Here is a 9597-nt window from a genome sequence, read left to right on the forward strand (position 1 = left end):
TATTAAGGAAAATCAGAAACTTTATGAGCAAAATTACAGACCACTTTTCACCAAATTAAGTCTGATCAAAATTGGAAAAATATTAAATGCCTTGGATGGGCGGAAAATAATAAAGATGACAATATTACCAAACTAATCTATTTATTTAGCGCATAAACAGACCCCAAAAACTATTTTAATGACCTAGAAAAAATAACAACAAAGTTCATTGGAAAAACAAAGGTCAAAATTTCAAGGGAATTAATGAAAAAAAAATCAAATGATGGTGGCAGCTGTACCAGATCTAAAATTATATTATAGGCAGTTCCAAAACTATTTGGTATTCAAGGAAAGATTAGTTGATCAGTGGGAAAGAGTAGGTTCAAGGGATAAAACAGTCAACAAATACAACCAGCTTGAAAACCCAAAGATCCCAACTTTTGGGATAAGAACACTGTTTGATAAAAATTTGGGGAAAATTGAAACTAATATGGCAGAAACTAGGCTTGATCCCAACCCCTCAAAGATAAGGTCAAAAATGGGTTCAGACCTAGGCTAAAGAATAAATCATTAATAAATTAGAGGAACATAGGATGTTTAATCTCAGACCTTTGGAAGGGGAAGGTTTTATGACCAAAGCAAACTAGAATCATTACAACAAAATAGAAAATTTTGATTATCAAACTGAAAAGTTTTGACAAACAAATCTAATCAGACAAGATTAGAAGGGGAATAAACTGGGAAAAATTTTTTACAGTCAAAGGCTGAAAAGGCCTCATTTAAAATATAAATTAACTCTAATTTATAAAAAATAAATTTCCAATTGAAAAATGGAAAAGGATATGAAAACAACTAGGAAGAAATTGAAATATTTCTGTCATAAAAGATGCCCTCAAAAACCGGAAATTGTACCACAAACCCCTGTCAATTCGGGAAAAAAATAATTGTTGGGGGTGGGAAAATACATTGATTATTGTTGGTGGAGTTGTGAACGAATCCAACCATTTTGGAGGAAATTTGGAACTTTCAAAAAGTTATCAAACGGCATCCCTTTGATCCAGCAAAGGTTCTACTGGAAATCAAAAGTTACAAAGGGAAAAGGGACCGATTCCAAATGTTTTGGCGCCCTTTTTGTGGTAAAAACGAGGAGTCATCGTTGGAGAATGGCGAAAAATTGGGATGAAAATTATGGAATTATGTTTCCCGAAATGACCAACAGGAGATTTCAAAGGCCTGGGAGAACACGAACGATGCGGTGAAAGAGCAGGACCAGGAGACAATATACTTCAAACCAAGCGATGATGACCGTTCGTGGTCAGGCCATCCCCAACAAGATCAACCAAATTTCTAATGGAGTAATGAACTGAACCGTATCAGAAAAAGAACTTGGGGGATGACAAAACCAAACATTAATTCCCAATCCCTAATTTTATAACCCATTTTGATTTCCTTCACAAGCAATTGACAAAACGAGTCTGACTTTTTGTACAGCAAAAAGTTTTCATGAATTTTATGTTCTGTTATATTTTTAATATATTTAACATCACTGGTTCACCTGATTTAAGGGGGGGTGGGGGAAGAGGGAAAATTGGAACAAAGGTTTGGCAATTGAATGCTGAAAAGACCCTGTAATATCCAAATAAAAGGCATTAAATTAAAAAAAAAAAAAAAAAAAAAAAAAAAAGAAATCCAGCAGGATGAATACGAAGGGGTTTGGAGAGACTTAATGAACTGATGCAAGTGAAATGAGCAGAAAATCTTATATCTTCAACAACGATCTATATGAAGATGTATTCTGATGGAAGTGGTTTCTTTGACAAAAAGACCTAACTCAGTTTCAATTGATCATTGATGGAGAAGAAAACCCAAAGAAAGAACATTGGGAAATGAATGTAAACTGTTTGCATCTTTGTTTTTTTCCTGGGTTATTTCTATCTTCTGAATCCCCTCCCGTAACAAAGAGAACTGTTGTTCTGCACATATTTTATCTAGGATATCTAATTTACCAATATAGAACCTTGCCATCTGGGGGGGGGTAGGGAGAGGGGAAAAATCGGAACAAAGTGGTCAAATAATGTTGTGAAAAAAATTACCCTCTGGGTTCTTCAATAAAAATTATTATAATAAAAAATAAAAAATAAAAAAAATAAAAATTCTGAGAAGTAGTGTCAAACTGGACGCAGTTGGCACTACCTGGGTTTCTCTGAAAACACACCTGGTTCTGTGTGTCAGTGTGCACAACTCTGGGCATTCCAGAGTATAAATTACAATTTATTACAAATTATAGCTTTTTAAGACATCATCTGGCTCTGGTTTTGATGTTAAGGTCTTACTGAATGTTGTAACTGTGCAGTCTATGTCTGTGTGATCTGTGTTCAGTGTGATTTGTCTCTCTGTTTCGTTAATTTAAGAGCTTTGTTAAGTTTAAGAATAATGATTAAGAAATTTGGGAATGGGTTATTTCAATGTTGCAACTCTGTGACATAAAAATTTGCTTGTGACTTTTTAAACTGTTGTACTAATATGGGAGTAAAAGGAACAAAAAGGCAGACAGTTTTCCTTGGAGCAGGTTTTCAGATCCTGCTAGAGTAAAGGGCAATAAAACCTTATCTGATCGAGAACTCAGGAAGGAGAAAACATTTGATTAGGAATTTTACGATGATTCTGAAATTGTGGGAAATAATTTTACTATTGCCTTTGCATGGCAGATTCCTTTTGAGTATTCTTTTGGGCAGATTTAAAATTGTGGGAAATAATTTTACTGTTGCCTATACAGGCTAGATTTAGTTATTTTTAAATATAAAATCTTTTTTTTTTTTAATTTAATAGCCTTTTATTTACAGGTTATATGCATGGGTAACTTTACAGATTAACAATTGCCAAACCTCTTGTTCCAATTTTTCACCTCTTACCCCCCACCACCTCCCCCAGATGGAAGAATGACCACTAGATGTTAAATACATTAAAATATAAATTAGATACATAATAAGTATACATGACCAAATCGTTATTTTGCTGTACAAATAGAATCAGACTCTGAAATATTGTACAGTTAGCTTGTGAATGAAATCAAAAATGCAGGTGGGCAAAAATATAGGGATTGGGAATTCAATGTAATGGTTTTTAGTCATCTCCCAGAGTTCTTTCGCTGGGCGTAGCTGGTTCAGTTCATTACTGCTCCATTGGAAATGATTTGGTTGATCTCATTGCTGAGGATGGCCAGGTCCATCAGAACTGGTCATCATCTAGTATTGTTGTTGAAGTATATAATGATCGCTTTGTCCTGCTCATTTCACTTAGCATCAGTTCGTGTAAGTCTCTCCAGGCTTTTCTGAAATCATCCTGTTGGTCATTTCTAACAGAACAATAATATTCCATAATATTCATATACCATAATTTATTCAGCCATTCTCCAACTGATGGGCATCCACCCAGTTTCCAGTTTCTAGCCACTACAAAAATTTTCTGCCACAAACATTCGTGCACATACAGGTCCCTTTCCCTTCTTTATAATCTCTTGGGAATATAACCCCAGTAGTAACACTGCTGGATCAAAGGTTATGCACAGTTTGATAACTTTTTGAGTATAGTTCCAAACTACTCTCCAGAATGGTTGGATTCATTCACAACTCCACCAACAATGCATCAATGTCCCAGTTTTCCTGCATCCCCTCTAACAATCATCATTATTTTTTCCTGTCATCTTAGCCAATCTGACAGGTGTGTAGTGGTATCTCAGAGTTGTCTTAATTTGCATTTCTCTGATTAATAATGACTTGGAGCATCTTTTCATATGACTAGAAATAGTTTCAATTTCTTCATTTGAAAATTGTCTGTTCATATCCTTTGACCATTTTTCAATTGGAGAATGGCTTGTAAATATAAAATCTTAAAGGAACTATAGCTTATTAAAGAAGTTCTGCTAACTTGCCAGAAAGGGGTCATGCCCCTCTAATTAGGTAAAGAAAGGTCTGACTTTTCTAAAGGCTCCACCTCTGGCCAAAGTTGGAGCTTAGGAAAAGTCCATTGGGAATAATGGCCACGTGGGGCCAGAGAGAAAGAAAGAAATTAGACTGTTTAGTGAAATTTATTATTTGAAATTTGATAGCAAAAGCAGTTTTATATTGGAAATTTAAAGCTGTATTTAGTTTGGTTCAGAGTTTCTTACCTATATTATAACATTGTAAGTTACGCTTTAAATCCAGCTCTACTGGACATGTGGGTTGTATGGAATCTTCCCCCCTTACTTCCCTGTAAAGGGCTGAAATTCTGAATAAGTGCACTAGAATCAAATAACTGAGCACTTAAGGCTAATTACCTATTAGACAATCTATTAGCATATGATTTGAAAAATAGCCCTTCTCACTATTCTGTGCTGATTCTATCTTTTGGTATATACAGATAATTATAGGAGGGAGTAGGGGGTGAAGTAGGACAAAGTAGAGTACCTTTGTAGGAGGACAAGGAGAAGGGAGGTTAATTGGTGGAGAGCATGTGGTTGGTAGTTTTGTTGATCTCCTTCAGTTCACCCCCTAAAGACCAAGGACTTTTGCTTATCCTGACTCCAGCTGATTCTGAGGCCTCCAGGGAGCTAATTCAGACTTCATATTTTGGCATGTAATGTGTGAACCAAGGACCCTAATTTCACTGAAGAAATCCCCAAGGAAATAGGGTGAGTATTTTAATAGACAGACAGGGAACTTGCTTTGTTAAGGGATACACTAGTACCCTTTTCTAGCTGAAATGGGGCAGATGTTAGGAAAAGATTCTCCCCCATTCCCCAGCTCCACACCCACCCCTGCCCTGAGGGGCTATAGAAAGCATACTTAAGTTGATCAAGAAAAAAGTAACTTGGGAGCAGATCGATGCACTATTGGATACATTAGAATGCATGTCCCCTTGGTTCTTAAAGGAAGAAGAGATAGAGGCAGATAATTGGAAACTAGTAGAAGATCAACTATGTGAATACTACAGTTATAAAGGTCCTGATTCAATTTCTAAGGAAACATTCTATGTATACAACATAATACAATTGGCCTAAAAGAATCCTGCAAGTTATTAAAAAAAAAAAAAAAAAGAAAGAAAAGAAAAGTTTTAAAAACAGCCAGATGAGGAAGTATGAGGAAAAAGAGGAAGATAAAGGATAGACTAATGGCAGTATCACCAGAGGCCTTGAGGACTTAAGTGAACTTGAAGGGCATGGTGATTCTCACTCTCACTTTCCTGGATGGAGAGGAGTAGGAGAGGCAGTGATACCACCAGCACTTCCCCCTCCCCAGCAATCACCCCCTCCTATTACTAGATTGCAAAAGGCATTACTTACAGCCACAGAATAAGAGCATAATACAGTTGATTTGAGAATAGAAATATATCCTGTGATTCAACAGTTTAACTCTTCAGGTCAAGAAAGTAGAAGATACACTCCTTTTGATATAGAAATCCTCAAAGACCTGAAAAAGATTTGCACTCTTTATGCAGCTACATCATCTTATGTTTAGATGTTATTATAAAATTTGGCTTATGAAATCTTAACCCCTAGTGACTGAAAATATATAGCAAAGACATGCTTAGAACCTGAACTAAACTTCAGAGCTTTCTGAATATAGTGAGCTCTGTAGGATACAAGCCCAATGAAATAGTCAAAGAGGAGTTAATATTCCAATCACCAATGACCAACTAACAGGAGTAGGTTTTCATGAACACATTTCAGTACAGATTAATTATCCTATAGCAGCATATGAGCAAATTGCTTCTGCTGCTATCAAAGCATGGTGTTTTATTCTAGGTAAACAGAACAAGGGAGAGGCCTTCACAAAAATAGCACAAAGACCAAATGAACCCTTTGCTGATTTTATGGGATGTTTACAGACAGCTGTCAAACAAACTATTGGTGAAAATGCAGCAACAGAAATTATGATAAGGCAACTTGCTAAAGAAAATGCTAATGAGGTTTACAGAAAAATTATACTAGGACTATACAAGGATGCTCCTTTAAAGGAGATCATGAGATGCTGTGCCACAGTGGGAACAAATACCTTTTATAGCCACCCTATAATGCAGACTTCCCAAGATCCCAACATGGGAAGACAGGGTCCCTTTTGGAAAGGGACTTCCAGGGATACTCGTCAATGATTTCAATGTGGTCAAGTAAGACATCTGAAAGCTCAATGTTGCCATAGAGAAAGAGTGAGAAAACAGGGTGGGATAACAAGACCTAAAATTCCATGTACAAAATGCAACACAGGCTTCCATTGGACATCAGAATGTAGATTGATTCAGTGAAACAGAATGAGGGGCCCAAGGCAAAAAATACTTGGGGCATGATAGCAGCCAATGCTACACACAGAGAGCCTTTAGAAGTTCAATACCCAGACATGACCAATCAGCCAGAAAACAACCTGATGGGAGAAAGGGATTACAATTGGGGAGAATAGAGTTGTATGCAGCTGGGACAACTGAGAAACCCCCTGGAGAGGTGAAATCTATTCCTTTCCAGCCTATGGATCCCTTGCCTCCAGGCACAGTAGGCTTGACCACTTCACCTCCTGAGAGTACTTACAAAACAGTATTCATCCATACAATGATGTGGAAAATTGGGGAATGTGTAGATAATATCCCAGTCACTAATATAGGCAGACAATGTGTGACTTCTCAACCAGGAGAAGTAATAGCATCAGGTTTACTGATAGAGTCCAAATAAGCAATCTGGTGATAGTTGCCCAGATTCTGCCTCTAAGCAACAAAATCCAGGAATATTCTGGACAGCAGCTGTTACAGCTGACCATCCTATGCTCACTATCTATATAAATGGCATACTATTAGAAGGACTGGTAGACACAGGTACAGATCATACAGTCATTAGAGGTGCGAACTGGCCCAGTCACTGGCCAAGATTAAGGCAGACACCTACATGTCTGGCATAGGAGGATCAATAACAGCTGAAGTTAGTGCTACCCCTTTGAGATGGACTTTTGAAGGTGAAACAGGAGTTTTTACTTCTTTTATAGTTGAAAAACCCCCCATCGATTTGTGAGGGAAGAGACATTTTTACAACAGTTAAGATTACAAATGATTACAAAAGCATTTGCAAAAGTAATATTATTATATTACATGGATGATATATTGGGACGTGCACCTGAGGAACAAATGTTAAAAGCATGTCTACAAAAGACCGTAGATACTTACAAATTACTTCAGTTTTTTAGTCAGGACTGTTGTTGAAGGCCTGCCAAGACTTTCACCTGTTTCTATTCAATGGAAAACTGATACACCAGTGTGGATAGAACAGTGGCTCTTAGGAAGCGATAAAATTCAGGTCTTATTAAATATAGTACAGGAGCAAGTTGACCAAGGATACTTACAACCTTCTCTAAGCCCAGTATTTGTTGTAAGAAAGAAATCTGGAAAATGGAGGATATTGACTGATTTAAGAAAGGTAAATGAACAGATGGAAACTATGGGAACTCTTTAGCCTGGACTTCCATCTCCTACTCAATTGCCTAGAGAATGGCCTTTTTGGGTTACAGACATTAAGGACTGTTTCTATTCTATCCCTCTAGAAAAGGAGGCTATGAAAAGACTTGCCTTTTCAGTGCCTAACGTTAACTTAGCTGAGCCTTATAAAAGATATGAATAGACAGTTTTGCCACAGGGAATGGAAAAACAGGCCTATTATGTGTCAAATGTATGTTGCTAGCGCTCTTACTCCAGTAAGAAAAGCATTTCCAAAAGTAATATTATTACATTACATGGATGACATATTGGGATGTGCACCTGAGGAACAAATGTTAGAAGCATGTATACAAAAGATTGTAGATACATTAGGGAACTACAAATTGGACATAGCTCCAGAAAAAATTCAAAGACATGCTTCTTCTCAATATATGAAGTATACTCTAAGGTGCTTACATTACAAAAACTTTCCTTAAGAACAAAGAAGCTAAACACCTTAAATGACTTAAAGAAATTGATAAGAGATATCCAATAGATATATCCAGTGATAAGCTTGACTACCTATCAATTGCAATCATTATATGACATTTTAAGGGGATACAGTGCTTTGAACTCACCACGCCAGCTTACCAAAAAAGCTTAAGAGGCTTTGAGAGAAGTTGAACTGGCTTTATCCAATGTTATTAAATGAGTCACTCAAAAACCCATGGAAATGTCAGTTTTTACTACAAAAGAGGCACCCACAGAAGTCCTTCATCAAGGATTCAGTGTGACAGAGTGGGTGAACCTGCCAGCACAATCAGAACAAAGCCTTACTCCTTGCCCAGTGTTTGTGGCTAAAATTTTTTTAAAGGCCATTAAGTGAGCAGTACAATTATCTGAGATAAGACCTGATAAGATATACACCTTTTATACTAATTCACAAATTAATGTATGCTGTGAAACCATCCCAAAGTGGCAAATTTTATTGGCCACAGCTCCAAATCTTACACACAGGTCTCCATTAAAGATAACCAGACTATTACATAATTGGCAGTGGATTCTTGAAGAAAAGGTTTCTAAAGTTCCTCTTAAAGGACGAACTATTTTTACAGATGCATCCAAACGTAATATTTGTGCTGTATACTCTCATGATTTAACAATAAAGAAAGTAGTCAGAATTTCATTTCAGTCCACTCAGCAGAATGAATTGTATGCAATCATTCTAATTCTCTCCTACTTATTATCCAGGAGATATAAATATAATATCTGATTTGTCCTATTTAGTAAGTGTGGTATAAAGCATTGCCACAGCCCAAATAAAATTTGTAGCCTTTAATATATATCAGCTCTTTAAGGTACTTCAAGAGCAAGTGAGAAAACATCCAGGTAAGATTTATATCTTGCATTGTCCACTCTCATCGTGGACTTCCAGGTTCTATTTTTGATAGTAATTCAAAGGCAGAAAGCCTTATAAAACCATGTTGGCTAATACTCCTTTATTTCAGGAAGCCCAAAAATTTCATTCTAAATATCATCAGGCTGCTCGAGCTTTATATTTACAATTTGGAATAACAAGAGAAGAAGCTAGGAGCGTAGTAAAAGCCTGTACAACTTGCCTTCCTTTCCACGCTCCTACACTGCCTCCAGGGAAGAAGCCTCGTGTTTTGAGATCCAATGAAATTTGGCAAATGGATGTGACCCGTTATAAATCTTTTAGTCATTTGTCTTTTATCAATGTTGTGGAAGACACCTTTTCGGGATTCACTTTTGCAATACCAGCAGCAAAAGAGACAGTCCGAGTGGTCACTGAATTCCTTATACAAGCATTTGCAATTATGGGTATGCCACAAGCAATAAAAACAGATAATGGACCTGCATATACTTCTAAACATTTTGCACACTTGTGCATAGTATAAGATTTTACATACCACTGGCATACCCTTTAATCCTCAAGGACAGGCAATAGTAAAAGAGGAGAAACAGAGACATTAAGACACTCCTCCAAAAACAAAAGAAAGGGGGAGCCACAAGTAACCCTAGAGAACTTCTAAATCTAGCTCTTAATACTATTAACTTCTTGATTTTTGACAAAGATGCACTGGCTCCGGCAGACAGGTTTTATAACCCACCAGAAGGACAGTGTCCAGTGAGAGCAGCTCCACTATCTTTATATAATCGCCAGGT

Source organism: Sarcophilus harrisii, chromosome 2 (genome assembly GCF_902635505.1).
Source record: "Sarcophilus harrisii chromosome 2, mSarHar1.11, whole genome shotgun sequence".
Taxonomy (NCBI): domain Eukaryota; kingdom Metazoa; phylum Chordata; class Mammalia; order Dasyuromorphia; family Dasyuridae; genus Sarcophilus; species Sarcophilus harrisii.